The 18,499-nt window shown below is 40.8% G+C and overlaps 5 non-coding genes across 5 annotated transcripts; 4 read left to right on the top strand and 1 right to left on the bottom strand.

Annotated features, from left to right (window-relative positions):
• The first annotated feature begins 9,045 nt into the window (after nucleotides 1-9,045).
• Nucleotides 9,046-9,117, top strand: trnae-uuc (transfer RNA glutamic acid (anticodon UUC)). Its single transcript has one exon. It is a non-coding gene; the product is annotated as a tRNA-Glu (tRNA).
• Nucleotides 9,118-10,490: 1,373 nt separating this feature from the next.
• Nucleotides 10,491-10,562, top strand: trnae-uuc (transfer RNA glutamic acid (anticodon UUC)). Its single transcript has one exon. It is a non-coding gene; the product is annotated as a tRNA-Glu (tRNA).
• A 1,401-nt stretch (nucleotides 10,563-11,963) lies between these two features.
• Nucleotides 11,964-12,035, top strand: trnae-uuc (transfer RNA glutamic acid (anticodon UUC)). The gene has a single exon. It is a non-coding gene; the product is annotated as a tRNA-Glu (tRNA).
• A 783-nt stretch (nucleotides 12,036-12,818) lies between these two features.
• On the bottom strand, nucleotides 12,819-12,890 carry trnah-gug (transfer RNA histidin (anticodon GUG)). Its single transcript has one exon. It is a non-coding gene; the product is annotated as a tRNA-His (tRNA).
• Nucleotides 12,891-13,436: 546 nt separating this feature from the next.
• trnae-uuc (transfer RNA glutamic acid (anticodon UUC)) lies at nucleotides 13,437-13,508 on the top strand. The gene has a single exon. It is a non-coding gene; the product is annotated as a tRNA-Glu (tRNA).
• Nucleotides 13,509-18,499: the final 4,991 nt, after the last annotated feature.

Here is an 18,499-nt window from a genome sequence, read left to right on the forward strand (position 1 = left end):
AAACATGTTCTCTCTCATAAAGTAACAACTAAGTAATTTTATTCGGATGGCGTCAATATATGAGTGGAAAAGCAGTTTGTGCTGCTTAGGGTTAGATTCAATGCTCAGTCATTGTTAGTGGATTTTTCCACCAATCCTCAGTTTCATACCACCTTTGAATTGGTTATGAGTAAGTGTGTGTGTGTTTATGGGTATCCTGCTTTATGTCTCATTCTGTCTAAAGGGGTATTAGCTTCTCATAACTTCGTATTGAAAAATGTGCATTCAGAAAATGGATTGATAGCTAGAAAGATTCTTTGAAAGACAACAGAGTAACTACAGAAATATTTGATCAAGTTTGTCACATTTTACTGAAACAAGATCTGAGCTATATTGTGTCTTCAGTCAGAAGGAGAGGTCATGATTTAAGAGAGACATCTAGAATCTAGAAACAGGAGTTAAAAGGAGGAGTGCTTTCGTGTGATACATATGAAGTGAGCAAGTGCATAAACCATCCAAATGGAAAGACAAGAGTGAGAAAGACTGAGGTAGGGGCGTCCAGTGTGATTAGATAGGTTGTCTTACCATTTTACCATTTATCTTTGCATAATCCTCACTTACTGTATGTGTTTTAAAATTTTTTAATAAATGCTCCCATTTTGGAAATGTTCTGTCTTGACATTATTTAGGGACAAAACAGGCACCAAGATTAAGTTTAACTTTTGCAACTGAGAATTTTTTTCTCATGCTCCTATTTTAATGAATGTGCAATTAATATAAATAAATTTAAGGTGGTAAATCTACCTCTGTATGACAAAAATCATATCTGGCATCAGGTCAGACAATGTTATAGTGGTTATGGATGTCACCTCATTGTTCTTAGACCTGGACTTCACTCCTGGTCCTGCAGGTGCATGTTTTACCTGAATATTTTGGCTTCCTCCTTTATAGTTTAATTGGAAATTCAAATCTAGCAGTCTAGTTTGTTATAAGTGAGATTTAGTTTGGGTACAGCTTTATCCTGCATCTCACTGATGTCCAGTCTATGGTCTCACTTTGCCTTTTTTCCCCAACGTCACCAGAATGATCTTCACTCTCCTGCAATGTAATATAAAAAGTAGGTCTGGAAGATGCCTGAATGAATATTTTGCAGACTAGTAGTCTAATCTCATAGCTGATGATCTTACTTAATCAGTGTAATCAGTTTTGAGATTCTAAAATGTTGATGAATGCTCTGGCACATCCATTCTATTACAAATTCTTTGCATGAGATGATGATAAGAATTTACATGGAACAGTATGCAAGTGTTTTACATTTGAAATATGTTCAAAATTATACTAATTTAAACAAAAATCAAATGTTGTTTATCAAATGAAAGGTGATAATCAAGCAGAGGAATTTGTTACAAGTGTCTATCAAAACCTCACTACACTCTTGAAGCCAGAAAAGTGTATATATTTAATTTTTAAACCAGACATTCAGATCTAATAGATAGGAATAAAACATGTTGTGTATACAGATAAAACGATTATTATGCAAAGATTTATATAATATACAATCTGTCAAAATCTAATAAACATTAATAAATCATCATTAAAGTGCATATGCAGTTGACAAAACAGTGTGCACTTTTTATTCCCATAGTATTATTTTTTTTTTACATTAGACATTTTTCTCTCTTTGTAGTCACAGAGACACTGTGGAATACAATTAGTTGACAAACGTACTTGCCTGTCTATGATAAAATTGTGTTTCTTATTTAAACTGCAGATCTTTTAGATCTACCATGGTGAGACTAAACAGTATGAAAACTACAGTAATGTGACACTTTGATCCCTTTTACCCTTTGATCCTGTCAGATGTTGCCCCTGCAGCCTTCATAGTCTGTCGATCTATATGGCTTAGACATCAAGGGGGTACAGATAAAAGTTTCTGAATGCTGAATGAATTTGATTCTTATTTTTAACACTTCAGTCTGATCCTGTTCCATTTTTAAACTGCAGGAGTCAATGTTATACTTTGATCAGCTTCCCAGGTAGTAGGCCTCTAAGATCTCTTTCATACTATTGTTTCAAACTGCCCTTAAATTTGCTCAGAGATGCCGTTTCCCACACATGAATTGTTAAATGTAAAGGCATCTCTGTTTCAAACAATATTCACTTTGCAATTTTGGAATGATAGAACTCCAATAAATGTATTTTGAATGCCTTTCCATTTCTGAGTGACCAACTGGCCATCACTCACTAAACTAGCTTGCACAAGAATAATCTCCCTCAGGAACCAAAAGGAGGATGTAAACAAATATACTAAATGAAGGTGTATAAGCAGTTAGCTTTAAGTCCAGCTTGCCTCCCTTAACTGCCACAGCACTTACATCTATCATTTATATATTCTAAAAACAAATATAGCAGGAAAAGAAATGAATAACCAATTGTGATTTTGTGATTTTTTTGACAGAATTACTAAGCGCACCCAAGGAGTGTAGGGGGCTCCAGTTCAGTGGCCTTAGGTTAATGTCTCTGCTTTTTAAGGATGATATGGTGTTATTGGCTTCTTTGGGCTGTGACCTTAGACATGCACTGAAATAGTTTGCAGCTGAATATGAAGCGGCCGGAATGAGGATCACCACCTTCAAAAATATGAGGTCAGGCTTCTCAACTGGAAAAGGGTAGGCTACCCACTCTGGGTTGGGGATAGGGTGCTGCCACATGTAGAGGAATTTAAGTATCTCAGGATCTTGTTCACAAGGACAAGAGGTACAAAGGGAACAGGAGATCAACAGGAAGATCACAGCCATGTCTGCAGTTGTACCACTCAGTCATGGTGTAGATTTACTTGTTGCTATACACAGCTATCCTCACTTATGGTCACAGGCTTTGGGTAGTAACTGAAAGAACTAGATCGCAGATACTAGTGGCTGAAAATAAGTTTCCTTTGTAGATTGTCCAGGCTCTGCCTTAGAGATATGGTGAGAAGTGTAGACATTTGGGAGGAGCTCAAAATAGAGTTGCTTCTTCTCCAAATTGTAAAGAGCAGGTTGATGTGATTCAGGCACCTGATTAGGATACCTCCAGGACACATTTGCAGGAGCAGATAAGAATTACACTTCCCTTTTTCGACAGCAGACCACCCCTTAGATGATGTCACTTCCTGGGGATGATCCACCTCTTCCTCCCTCTCAAGCATATAATCCCAACAACCCTGTTGTACCTCAGTCACTTATATGACTCAGTCCAGATTGATCACTCTCTTGCTAACAAACAATCTCTTTCTTCGCAGCAAGCCTAACAATATACGGGGTGGATCTCCCCCAAACCTTTATTTTGTGTTTTGTACATATATATAATACAGGAAACATGTGTGAGGCCCCCCCGAGCCTAAGTAAAATATTGTAAACACTTAACAGCTGTCTCACACATACATCCTTTCCCCATAACAATTCTGACAGACTATATGTTCCATAAAAGGTAAAAAAAAAAAAACTGCAAAGTAAAGCCTGCAAATGAACTGTTGCAAATGAAGAACACAGCAATATTTAAAGGATAGCATCTTTCTACATCTAAGAGGAAAAAAGAAGGATCTCTCTCTTGAATTTGAGTCTTTCTCCATTTGTTGTGGTTGTTCCTTCCCCTAGATGTAACACACTTCCTATTTCTCAGTTTTGGCTTATATGTATTCTGTTTCCAGCATCTATCATGCATAATCCTCTTAAAATATCGGACTGCTGATTGATAATAATCGTGAATGGATATCTGCCTTTAATATTTCCACAGTTGGATCCTTAAACCAAAACAAGGCTTGCCAGCATACACTCATGTCATGTTTTGGCCAGGGTTCCTTCCCTGGCTTATGTTTTTTGACCTTTTGATTCATTTTTCAGTTGGAAATATTTAATAGTTATTTCTGTTAATATTTATTATTTAGTCGATATGTTTAATGCATTATTGCTTTTGTCATGTTTAAAAGTATTTTGTGAGGTTTCTGAACTCTTTTAGGACCCCCACCAACGGGATGACATGCCGCAGCGCAACTGCTGCGTCTGTGGAGGACTGCTTGTGCATTGCCCAGGCAACCACAGGTTTGCAGTGCAGCAGCATAGCGCTGTGGAAACAGCTACAAGCCAATCGAGATCACATTATACATGCCTGTCACCGACGGGTGATGCAAGAAACATTATAAATGCAGGGAACAGTATAACTTGGCCACTGACTTGGCCCCGACTATGCCTGTTTGCAATGTCTGTGTATAGGAGAGTGGCAACTCCCGCTGCAATAAGTAACCCTGCTGTTCCTGTTTCAAAGTACTGAGACTCAGCCTTGTGTTTTGGGGTGCAAGACAGTGACTCACGTGCCAAAATTTATATATTTTTTCTGTAAATGTCTGTATGTTCCCTGCATACTGTTGAGCCATACCTGTAAATCAATCCAGCCTTTGAGCCTTTTCTCTAAATGACTTATAGTCAAAATTATTTTTCCTGTCTGTCTTGTGTTTTCCCCTAACATTTATAAAAAGACTGCCTAAGCACCCTGCACCTGGAAGCAAATTAAGGATCTCAAAACTAATGCAGCACTAGTCACCAATATTCTTAAAACAGCAACATGTAATTTTAACTGCTGTATTTATATGGACACATATAAGTGTATAGGTGGCAGAAATGAAATATGCATAGAATGATCATTTACTTAACTTTCTATTACAGCTGGGTGCCATTTTTGTGACATATTATATTCTGTATGAATATTTAAGCTGTAAAACTGCCAACTTACGTTGGCAAATAAAAGTAAAATTAGCATTCAGTTTGACGAAAGACAGAATTTGTTTTTTTATTCCAAGGAGTAATACATTTAAGAGTTAACCTGTTGTTTGCATTGATGAACCACAATAATAGTATTAAAAAATGCAAAAATCTTCCTTTAGTTTTGCACACTTATTTTTAATTCCACACATAAACTGGCAGGCATGAAGTCATGTGTACAGGGTAGTCTGGCTTGTGTTTTTCTTTATGTAGTCATGTGGTTTCAGATCCTCTTAAACAGGAAGTGTTAATAGGGACCTGTTACAAGAGTCACCTCACTCTGATAAAGAGTGACAACAGCTTCCCAGCTTACAGAAATGTCCTTTAGCACAGCAAGTCTGATTTTCAGGACCTCAATAAGTCTAAGGAGGAGCATAATATGGGGTTGAGTTTGGTGCCAAGATTCACAAGATTAAACTACAGTGTTTCACCCGTCATCTAAGGTGGAGCAGCCGAGAACCCTAAAATACAATCTGCTTCTATGAATTTGCTTGTATTCAGTTCCTGTCATACAGCCAGACATGTAACAGCAATATCAGCAAATGGAAACTATTGATAAGTGTTATAAAATACAGAGTTGTCACTCTGTTTGGTAAATTTATGTTTTTTTAGATGCCTTATTTTAGCCTTTAAAATCTCATTTGAATGGTTTGTGTCTCTTTAGTTCCAGGATTACATCAGATTTTTACACGTCCAACATTTTATACGTTCTTTGAAAAGGGAGCTTAAAAAGAAAATTCAGTACATATTTGTGTTGATATCTCGGTTTATAATTTTAAAAAATGATGTCTGGATGGAGAGGATTGGCCCCATATCTGTTAAAGCCAGAAGATCTTATGATCAGACTCTTCCAGAGTTCTAAGTGGTTTGAGTACAGTAAACGAACAGTTATTTTTATCAGGGTCTTATTGAACAAAAGTAGTACTAGGAAACTGGCAGCAAATTAAAAAAAAAGAAGCTATAAAGAGGTAGACCTTGATTTGAAGCTCACATTACCGCAATTACAAATTATAATTTATAATTTTATTAGTATGGCTCACCTTTCAAAGGAAAAGAACTCACACTTGTTCATAAAGTTATTTCTAAATGAGGATATAAATACTGATTTTTTACAGATGTCTATTAAGAACACAGTCTACTTTCAAAAAGAAAATAAAGAGAACAGAAGGTTTCTTTGCATTTTCTTACCAGCATTACCACATTATCTGCTTGTTTCTCTCCATATGTTCTGAGGAGGAAAGTGCGGTTGCAAGTAATTATAATCTGAACATGTTGCATTTCTCTTATAGCAAACACACAGTCTGGCAGCATTAATCAAGGACCTTTGTACCAACTACTTATACAGATTTCTAGTTTGAAATTACAGTTGTTAAGATATTTCATAAAAACAACCATGATAGGTTCAGATCACATATATTTTTCATTACTAGAATACTGAGAGATTCCAATCTACACAACTGCCTTCTGGTGTGTGAATATTCAGGCAAAACTAACATAAGTGATTTGGACTTGACTGCACAGTTTTTTTCAACCTATACATGACACACTTAAAGAAACAACAGCCACTTACTCTCCTAGCATTATTTGAGCCCAATCACCTCCTTAGATCATCTGTTAAAGAAACGGAAAGGGTCCGGGTGACATAGGAAACACCACACAACACAGCAGCACACAATCAACGGTCAGAGATGCGATGTCCATAAAACATACGACTTGATGAGATCGGCTAATATACTTCCTTACACTCTGGCGCTCGCAGTTCTTCCCATGTAAATTTTGTATTATATTTATATAAATATGTATATATTTTTCCATTTTTGCAATGCTCTGTTCTTGGATCCCAAAGAAAGTGGTGTGATCATCGCAAACGAGACTGGAGCACGTTTCAGATGAAACGGCATGCGCTGCTTTGAATCTGATGAATTGAACTGGAGCCAAAAGAGCCCGTGCCGTACAGCCCAGTGTTAACACGCGCTCTCCGCAAAAGGGGCATCGGCTGAACGAGATTGCAACTTGATGAGGACGCAATTTTAGCATAGTTGTGAGTTAACCCTTTAACCGCCAACTCCCTAAATATTCCCCACGCCAGGCGAAATCTGAACAATTTTCGTTTTTTTACTTTTTTACATTTTTTTTACATTTTTTACATTTATTCAAGCAGTATTGACCACTAAATGTTGTGCAAGTTCTAGAAATGGGCAAACACATAATAAAACACAAAATGTACCTTTTCTCAGGCTTCTGGATTTATTGTCTACTACAAAACGGAACAGTCAAAAGTAATTCAAAAGTCAAAAGTAGTTCAGTCAATCATAGTTTCATTCCCAGTATTTGAGTTTGCTGTGCCACAGGCCAAAGCAGGGAACTGCACAAAGTCCTGGATTGCTGGGACACTTTGAGCAGAAGGTCTTGACGTCTCTACGCTGACCCTTCTTTGAACAGACACGACAGCGTTTTTCTGAAAGTCCAAAGTCCTTACATTCATCTGGCAACACTGCTGAAATACTACTCATAGGATCCTCTTTGCCAGTGTATACACGAAATCTATAAATGTAACCTGAACTCTCAGCTAAGCAAAACATCTTGATACCAAACCGTGCCCTTTTCAATGGTAGATACTGTCGAAACTGTAAGCGGCCCTTCCACAACAATAAACTTTCATCAACTGCAACTGACGGTCCTGGCATGTAGGGCAACTGAAATGCTTCAAATAAATGATCAATCAAAGGACGTAGCTTGAACAAGCGGTCGCGGTTTGGATCTTTCTTATCTGGCTCATTTCTCTTGTCATTCAAATGAAAGAATTTCAGCAGCAAAGAGAATCGGTTACGTGTCATGACAGCTGCAAAAATAGGTGTTGCATACATAGGATCTGTAGACCAGTACATCTCAATATCTGGTTTTCTGATTATTCCCATCAACATCAAAATCCCAATGAATTTTTTCATTTCGTTTTCATCACTGTCAAACCAAGCACGAACACGGGAATGTGGAGGTAAATTGGGATTTTTCTCAATAAACTGTGCTGCATACAGATTTGTCTGATGAACAAAATGTCTGATCAAATCAGGTGACACAAACAGCTCATAAAACTGCTCAGCAGTGTAATTGTTTACATCAACAATAAAGCCACACGTTGCCTCAAACGGATGCAGAAAAGGTAGTTCACCACGGGCAGCAGTCCAGTTGAGATGCTGGGGATACACCCACTCATCGCCGTCATCTGATGCGTCTTCATTCACAGTATCATGCAGCGCACGTTGCTGCTCATCATTGTCGCTAAAATCTTCTTCAGAACTGCTACAATCATGATCAGAACTGTCCAAAATCGCCTGCAAAGCCTCACTTGAAGTCAGTTTACGTTTCGCCATATTCACAGCTTTCACTTTCGAATCACATCACGTGATCGGCCAATACAAGTGCAGAGTTGTCGAAATACAACGTAGTAATAATACCCACGCCAAACTGTCAGTTGTACTACCTGCCAGGCATTCACATAACCACAGGCAAATGTGCTGGATAATTCCGGCAGTATGGCGTTAGCAATAAAACAACGGTACCGGATATATCCGGCAGAGGGCGGTTAAGGGGTTAAATAGACTTATTTCGATATCACCCGCTTGAAAATGCCTTCTGCGAATCGTTTGTTCAACTGCCGTGACCCGGATTCGAACTGGGGTTGCTGCGGCCACAACGCAGAGTACTGACCACTATACGATCACGGCATGCAAGGCACAACTGACAAGGAAACTTTGCTCCCATACCCAGACAAAGAGCGACTCCGATCCTGGAGCGCTCCTCGTTTCCTCTGTAACCCGCTTGAAACGTGGACCTGAGAGGAAGGTGGATTGGAAAAGAGTGAAATTCTCACTCGGTCTGTCCTGTCCACAGCCAAGTCTTGGGTTTCTGATTGATTTGGAGCTCGCCTCATAGCACACGTGAGAGGAATGAAGTCGTGACTTGGGGTGTCTCCTGCCTAAATTTTTGACGCAGTGCCGGTGTTGGTAGGCTGGGCAATTGGTAGGCAAATTGGGGCATCTTGAAACACGTACTCGTGGCAGTCTTAGCGTCCTTGCCTTCAGTTGAGATGACACACCATGCGATTCAGTGAGAAGCTAGTTTATGATGGTCAGCAAAGGATCCGATTGTTTGCAATTGTCTAATTATATGAAAGAGAAGAAAAATATAAAACATCCAGACAGCCTCCTCTCGACTAATGGACTGTGATTGAAAGTCACAGCATCATCGTAATTGACCTCTGGTTCATTAATCCCATATGGTCTAGCGGTTAGGATTCCTGGTTTTCACCCAGGCGGCCTGGGTTCGACTCCCGGTATGGGAAAGCTATTTCGACCTCACTCGCTCAACACAGGTGTACTCCTCGACTTGCCCATGTTTTCTTCCAGGCTGTGTTTTCAATCAAAGCCAATAATCGCTCCAGAATAATGCTGCTTGGGGCTCCTTTTAGTACCATAGCAGAGAGCCTAACCATTCCCATCCCTGAAGTCCCTGGATCAAATCGGATTCTATAGCATGAGATGAGACAACCAAGACACGGCGGTTCCCGTCCAGGGAGCATGGCAAGTATCTGCAAGCAAGGCACTTAAAGAAACGGAAGGGGTCCGGGTGACATAGGAAACACCACACAACACAGCAGCACACAATCAACGGTCAGAGATGCGATGTCCATAAAACGTACGACTTGATGAGATCGGCTAATATACTTCCTTACACTCTGGCGCTCGCAGTTCTTCCCATGTAAATTTTGTATTATATTTATATAAATATGTATATATTTTTCCTTTTTTACAATGCTCTGTTCTTGGATCCCAAAGAAAGTGTTGTGATCATCGCAAACGAGACTGGAGCACGTTTCAGATGAAACGGCATGCGCTGCTTTGAATCTGATGAATTGAACTGGAGCCAAAAGAGCCCGTGCCGTACAGCCCAGTGTTAACACGCGCTCTCCGCAAAAGGGGCATCGGCTGAATGACATTGCAACTTGATGAGGACGCAATTTTAGCATAGGTGTGAGTTAAATAGACTTATTTCGATATCACTCGCTTGAAAATGCATTCTGCGAATCGTTTGTTCAAGTGCCGTGACCCGGATTCGAACCGGGGTTGCTGCGGCCACAACGCAGAGTACTGATCACTATACGATCACGGCATGCAAGGCACAACTGACAAGGAAACTTTGCTCCCATACCCAGACAAAGAGCGACTCCGATCCTGGAGCGCTCCTCGTTTCCTCTGTAACCCGCTTGAAACGTGGACCTGAGAGGAAGGTGGATTGGAAAAGAGTGAAATTCTCACTCGGTCTGTCCTGTCCACAGCCAAGTCTTGGGTTTCTGATTGATTTGGAGCTCGCCTCATAGCACACGTGAGAGGAATGAAGTCGTGACTTGGGGTGTCTCCTGCCTAAATTTTTGACGCAGTGCCGGTGTTGGTAGGCTGGGCAATTGGTAGGCAAATTGGGGCATCTTGAAACACGTACTCGTGGCAGTCTTAGCGTCCTTGCCTTCAGTTGAGATGACACACCATGCGATTCAGTGAGAAGCTAGTTTATGATGGTCAGCAAAGGATCTGATTGTTTGCAATTGTCTACTTATATGAAAGAGAAGAAAAAATATAAAACATCCAGACAGCCTCCTCTCGACTAATGGACTGTGATTGAAAGTCACAGCATCATCGTAATTGACTTCCAATCTGTTAATCCCATATGGTCTAGCGGTTAGGATTCCTGGTTTTCACCCAGGCAGCCCGGGTTCGACTCCCGGTATGGGAAAGCTAGTTCGAGCTCACTCGCACAACACAGGTGTACTCCTCGACTTGCCCATGTTTTGTTCCAGGCTGTGTTTTCAATCAAAGCGTACAGGTGGCTCTCACGTAATCAAAGCCAATAATCGCTCCAGAATAATGCTGCTTGGGGCTCCTTTCAGTACCATAGCAGAGAGCCTAACCATCCCCAGCCCTGAAATCCCTGGATCAAATCGCATCCTACAGCATGAGAAGAGACAACCACGACACGGCGGTTCCCGTCCAGGGAGCATGGCAAGTATCTGCAAGCAAGGCACATAAAGAAACGGAAAGGGTCCGGGTGACATAGGAAACACCATACAACACAGCAGCACACAATCAACGGTCAGAGATGCGATGTCCATAAAACGTACGACTTGATGAGATCGGCTAATATACTTCCTTACACTCTGGCGCTCGCAGTTCTTCCCATGTAAATTTTGTATTATATTTATATAAATATGTATATATTTTTCCTTTTTTACAATGCTCTGTTCTTGGATCCCAAAGAAAGTGTTGTGATCATCGCAAACGAGACTGGAGCACGTTTCAGATGAAACGGCATGCGCTGCTTTGAATCTGATGAATTGAACTGGAGCCAAAAGAGCCCGTGCCGTACAGCCCAGTGTTAACACGCGCTCTCCGCAAAAGGGGCACCGGCTGAATGACATTGCAACTTGATGAGGACGCAATTTTAGCATAGGTGTGAGTTAAATAGACTTATTTCGATATCACTCGCTTGAAAATGCATTCTGCGAATCGTTTGTTCAAGTGCCGTGACCCGGATTCGAACCGGGGTTGCTGCGGCCACAACGCAGAGTACTGATCACTATACGATCACGGCATACAAGGCACAACTGACAAGGAAACTTTGCTCCCATACCCAGACAAAGAGCGACTCCGATCCTGGAGCGCTCCTCGTTTCCTCTGTAACCCGCTTGAAACGTGGACCTGAGAGGAAGGTGGATTGGAAAAGAGTGAAATTCTCACTCGGTCTGTCCTGTCCACAGCCAAGTCTTGGGTTTCTGATTGATTTGGAGCTCGCCTCATAGCACACGTGAGAGGAATGAAGTCGTGACTTGGGGTGTCTCCTGCCTAAATTTTTGACGCAGTGCCGGTGTTGGTAGGCTGGGCAATTGGTAGGCAAATTGGGGCATCTTGAAACACGTACTCGTGGCAGTCTTAGCGTCCTTGCCTTCAGTTGAGATGACACACCATGCGATTCAGTGAGAAGCTAGTTTATGATGGTCAGCAAAGGATCCGATTGTTTGCAATTGTCTAATTATATGAAAGAGAAGAAAAAATATAAAACATCCAGACAGCCTCCTCTCGACTAATGGACTGTGATTGAAAGTCACAGCATCATCGTAATTGCCCTCTGGTTTATTAATCCCATATGGTCTAGCGGTTAGGATTCCTGGTTTTCACCCAGGCAGCCCGGGTTCGACTCCCGGTATGGGAAAGCTAGTTCGAGCTCACTCGCACAACACAGGTGTACTCCTCGACTTGCCCATGTTTTGTTCCAGGCTGTGTTTTCAATCAAAGCGTACAGGTGGCTCTCACGTAATCAAAGCCAATAATCGCTCCAGAATAATGCTGCTTGGGGCTCCTTTCAGTACCATAGCAGAGAGCCTAACCATCCCCAGCCCTGAAATCCCTGGATCAAATCGCATCCTACAGCATGAGAAGAGACAACCACGACACGGCGGTTCCCGTCCAGGGAGCATGGCAAGTATCTGCAAGCAAGGCACATAAAGAAACGGAAAGGGTCCGGGTGACATAGGAAACACCACACAACACAGCAGCACACAATCAATGGTCAGAGATGCGATGTCCATAAAACGTACGACTTGATGAGATCGGCTAATATACTTCCTTACACTCTGGCGCTCGCAGTTCTTCCCATGTAAATTTTGTATTATATTTATATAAATATGTATATATTTTTCCTTTTTTACAATGCTCTGTTCTTGGATCCCAAAGAAAGTGTTGTGATCATCGCAAACGAGACTGGAGCACGTTTCAGATGAAACGGCATGCGCTGCTTTGAATCTGATGAATTGAACTGGAGCCAAAAGAGCCCGTGCCGTACAGCCCAGTGTTAACACGCGCTCTCCGCAAAAGGGGCATCGGCTGAACGAGATTGCAACTTGATGAGGATGCAATTTTAGCATAGGTGTGAGTTAAATAGACTTATTTCGATATCACTCGCTTGAAAATGCATTCTGCGAATCGTTTGTTCAAGTGCCGTGACCCGGATTCGAACCGGGGTTGCTGCGGCCACAACGCAGAGTACTGACCACTATACGATCACGGCATGCAAGGCACAACTGACAGAGAAGCTTTGCTCCCATACCCAGACAAAGAGCGACTCCGATCCTGGAGCGCTCCTCGTTTCCTCTGTAACCCGCTTGAAACGTGGACCTGAGAGGAAGGTGGATTGGAAAAGAGTGAAATTCTCACTCGGTCTGTCCTGTCCACAGCCAAGTCTTGGGTTTCTGATTGATTTGGAGCTCGCCTCATAGCACACGTGAGAGGAATGAAGTCGTGACTTGGGGTGTCTCCTGCCTAAATTTTTGACGCAGTGCCGGTGTTGGTAGGCTGGGCAATTGGTAGGCAAATTGGGGCATCTTGAAACACGTACTCGTGGCAGTCTTAGCGTCCTTGCCTTCAGTTGAGATGACACACCATGCGATTCAGTGAGAAGCTAGTTTATGATGGTCAGCAAAGGATCCGATTGTTTGCAATTGTCTAATTATATGAAAGAGAAGAAAAAATATAAAACATCCAGACAGCCTCCTCTCGACTAATGGACTGTGATTGAAAGTCACAGCATCATCGTAATTGACTTCCAATCTGTTAATCCCATATGGTCTAGCGGTTAGGATTCCTGGTTTTCACCCAGGCAGCCCGGGTTCGACTCCCGGTATGGGAAAGCTAGTTCGAGCTCACTCGCACAACACAGGTGTACTCCTCGACTTGCCCATGTTTTGTTCCAGGCTGTGTTTTCAATCAAAGCGTACAGGTGGCTCTCACGTAATCAAAGCCAATAATCGCTCCAGAATAATGCTGCTTGGGGCTCCTTTCAGTACCATAGCAGAGAGCCTAACCATCCCCATCCCTGAAATCCCTGGATCAAATCGCATCCTACAGCATGAGAAGAGACAACCACGACACGGCGGTTCCCGTCCAGGGAGCATGGCAAGTATCTGCAAGCAAGGCACATAAAGAAACGGAAAGGGTCCGGGTGACATAGGAAACACCACACAACACAGCAGCACACAATCAACGGTCAGAGATGCGATGTCCATAAAACGTACGACTTGATGAGATCGGCTTATATACTTCCTTACACTCTGGCGCTCGCAGTTCTTCCCATGTAAATTTTGTATCTATACATATTAACTCTTTTAGGGCTAATTTTTTTTTTGTTTCTTTTCTCGCAGGGCTGAATATTTTTCCAAAAACTAACATTTTTTAAAAAAGAACACAAAGCAATTGTTTAACATATCAAATCAACAAAAAATATTTCCTTTTGACAAATGTTACTGTCTTGCATGTTGTATGAGCCTGCATACTCTATGATTTCACATACATATCACATACATTTTACACAGCACAGTCTGATCTCGCTCAAAGCAGCCAATTTCAGTCATTGCCACATTGCACTCCTTACTATACGTGTTGCTTTGGTGCCTATTTTTCAATTGTCTGTTGCTGCACTTTCTAACATATATTGTTAGTGTGTACTGTAGAGAGACAAGTCACCCATTTGCCATCATGCCATGCCACTGCCACCAAGTTTTCTGCCAGCATGAAAACCGTATTGTCACCTCTTTTCATCTTCTGAAACTTTATGAACTTTATGTATGGCATTATAGCCTGGCTCACCCCATGGGATTTGCTTCTGTTTATTACAGAAGTGAATAAAACTTTGCAGCAGCACGTACCTAAGCCACCAGGGGACAAACACGTTTGGACCAATGCTCCCTGAAGTTATATCACCAATTCTGTCTCATCTCTATTTGTAATGTCACAGCGCGCTTCATCTCGTCTTTCGTTGTGGGTTTCCACTTTGAAAAACGAGAATGCGATGCAAACGCAGCCCGCGATTCAAAAAAAATCTCTGCCTACCTGTTTGTCTCGTCTGACAGTAGCTGAAAAGCAGCATCAGGAGAGTGCAGCCTGAAGTACAGCAGCTGGTGATCTGTCGTGTCCAACAGCAAGCCATGCCGTCTTGTAAACTCCGGTAGCCAGATCGGCTCTCAACGGATCAATGTCTGTGTATTTATCCCATGCGAACCTTGCCGTAGATGCATCGGCTGCGCGAAGGCACGCAACTGGCAGCAGATCCGCTGGCGTGGCATCGGCTGGTGTCTGATCAGCTGATGCCTGCTTCTAACTCTCTTGCTCGATCTCCTGATCACTGCCAATAAAGTCCGATTCTGAAAATCAAGAGTCCGACTCCGCGATAATGCGCAAATGCGCATAATGCGAGTGTTTTCTTTTCTGCACTTGCTTCGCTGCCTTTTCACATGTCGGTGCCATCTTGCCTGTTTACATTTCGCAACTCACGCACACGCAAGATTTATTTGCCGAGTCAACGAGTCTAGCATTCCTCCAAGCACAGAGGGAATGCCTGTGACGTGACAGTGAGATTTGTCTACATTAACAGCTGATTGTCGCCCTCTATCCCTGGATGTCGACTTTTGTCGACATCCGCCTTCAACCCCTCCTGTCGACAAAAGTCGACATTTGCCCTAAAAGAGTTAATAAAAGGCAAAGCCCTCACTGACTCACTGACTGACTGACTGACTGACTCACTCACTCATCACTAATTCTCGAACTTCCCGTGTAGGTGGAAGGCTGAAATTTGGCAGGCTCATTCCTTACAGCTTACTTACAAAAGTTAGGCAGGTTTCATTTCAAAATTCTACGCGTAATGGTCATAACTGGAACATATTTTTTGTCCATATACTCTAATGGAGGAGGCGGAGTCACGTATCGCGTCACCACGCCTCCTACGTAATCACGTGAACTAAAAACAAGGAAGAGATTTACAGCACGAGTCAAACATGGGAACGAAGGTAAATGACGTTAATTTTTGACTGTCTTTTAATACTGTGTAAGCATACATATTAACACATGTGCAATTAAACGTGTGCATTTACGGGGTGATTTCTCAGGCTTAAAAGCTCGCCTTTTATCAAACGCGGGAACAAAGGTAACTGATGTTGTTCACTGTCTTTTAATACTGTGTAACCATACATATTAACACATGTGCAATTAAACGTGTGCATTTACGGTGTGATTTCTCAGGCTTAAAAGCTCGCCTTTTACTAAAAAGGTAAATGCAAAACTATTTTCAATCATTCTATGATCTGCTTCTCACAACTGAAGGCACTGTGGCTGATGTTACGTCACTTGCTGTCCGACCATAAGCTTTACCTGGTAGGTAGCCGGACACTCACTTCACTCCCTTTCGGGAATCGAACCTCTGAGGTTTTCTTTTGTTCTTAATTAAAATTTAAAACCAATACTTCACCGCTGCTAAGCCCCTCTAGCGCTGACGTCTGAGGTTCGATTACCGTAAGCAAGTGCAGTGAGTGTGTAATTACATTCACGGCATTCGTAGTCTGATTCACAATCTGATTGTATGGGTGGCTACTTCCAGGTAACGCTTACACTTGGCCACCAAGTCAGCTCGAAGTGATCACTCGAGTAAAGGCAGCTTCACAAAAAAACTGATCCTTAACAAACTGTTATTAGTATATTTTCCCTCAATTTAAAAACGTTTTATTTTCTTCTTAATAAAAATTTAAAAGCGGTACTTCGCCGGTGCGAAGCACATGGATTTGACCGACTGACACATACAGACATATTCATGAGTGCAGGTACTTCGGAAAGAAAGCACCGTGTAAACCTAAAGTTTAAATTAACTTCATAGACCTACAAAAGGTTGCCATTCATTTGAGGCAAGATTGCTTTTCTTCTGTACAACTATATGTTGCATTCTCAAAAGAGTGTGCTTGCACGGCTTCGGATATAGATATATATATATATATATATGTATGTCTATATATAAATATGTAAGCTTATAAGTACTTGCCTTACTTCTCTTTAAGAAAGGAAGATGTAATCATACTTGATTTAAACGATTCCATGTCTTCCTGGGTTTGCGTAGCTTATTGTCTAAAAAGGAGAAACCCTCATTTATAAAACTTTGCTGCAGATGACTTAGCTTATTGTCAATATCTTTACACGTTTTTTTAAGACTTATTGACTGAAACGTGCTTTCACGAAAAAAGTTACGGCTTTGCTACAGGATACACCCTCCACAAGTTAAGCAACTAAAAATAAAATATATATTTCTGTTTTATTTAAACCTTTTAAGTTCGTATGCATAGCCCCCATTTGGCTGTTTAATTTTTGTTTTTTCTTTCTTCAGTAATATTTAATCTCCTTAAAGAAAAAGAACATATCCATTTTTACTTTTTTTCTATCTCTGTAGTAATATTTTACTGTAAAAGAATAACCAGTATTTAAACTTTTATGTTACTTTATACATTTATTTTACACAATGTTGAAAAATTAATAAAAAACCTACATATTTTGGCAGCTGCTGCTTTCATTTTCAATGAAATGAAAAAAGCTCTCAAGAGAAAACGTCAATGAAGAAGAAACAGTTTGCACTATCTAAAAATCAGAAACCCTCATTATAAAAGTTTGCTGCAGATGACTTAACTGAAAATAAATGAATAGTTCCTATGTGTATAATACATATTTATCTATTTTACTTATGCCTTTATTCCACCAACTTACAACATCTGAGGTACAATTTGTTACATTACTTTTGTTTTTTGCACAACATGCAGGTGAACTGACTTCCTCAGGGTCACACAGTGGTGTCAGTACCAGGATTTGAACTGACAAGCTCCGGGTTTGCTGAAATATTACTGAAGAAAGAAAAAAAACGAAAACGGGCAAATGGGGCTATGCATACAAATGTCCATACGTCCATTATCCAACCTGCTATATCCTAAATACAGGAGCCACTAAGTACATATGTATATATACAGTATATATATATATATATATATATATATACAGTTTATATATATATATATATATATATATATATATATATATATATAATATATATATATATATATATATATATATGTATATATGTATATATATATATATGTATATATATGTGTAGGTAGAAGTCTGAAATTTGGCAGGCTCATTCCTTACAGCTTACTTACAAAAGTTAGGCAGGTTTTATTTCGAAATTCTACGCGTAATGGTCATAAGTGGAACCTGTTTGACTGACTCATTCATCACTAATTCTCCAACTTCCCGTGTAGGTAGAAGGCTGAAATTTGGCAGGCTCATTCCTTACAGCTTACTTACAAAAGTTAGGCAGGTTTCATTTCAAAATTCTACGCGTAATGGTCATAACTGGAACCTGTTTTTTGTCCATATACTCTAATGGAGGAGGCGGAGTCACGCCTCCTACGTAATCACGTGAACTGAAAACGAGGAAGAGATTTACAGCACAAGTCAAACGCGGGAACGAAGGTAAATGACGTTAATTGTTGACTGTCTTTTAATACTGTGTACTTGTTGAGTGTCTTTTAATACTGTGTAAGCATACATATTAACACATGTGCAATTAAACGTGTGCATTTACGGGGTGATTTCTCAGGCTTAAAAGCTCGCCTTTATTAAAAAGGTAAATGCAAACTCTTTTCATTCTGAAGGGCACAAACCACGTCAGATTTCAGCCGTTAAACGCGCAAAAATGTCAGTACACCAGATAAATAAGCGCAACATATTATCAGTTGTATTGTATGCTTACAATACATATAGAAATGTGTTAATCGTTAACTAATATTATGGGATGGTGTTTTTCGACTCGCG

The sequence above is a fragment of the Erpetoichthys calabaricus genome, chromosome 1, assembly GCF_900747795.2.
Source record: "Erpetoichthys calabaricus chromosome 1, fErpCal1.3, whole genome shotgun sequence".
Classification (NCBI taxonomy): domain Eukaryota; kingdom Metazoa; phylum Chordata; class Cladistia; order Polypteriformes; family Polypteridae; genus Erpetoichthys; species Erpetoichthys calabaricus.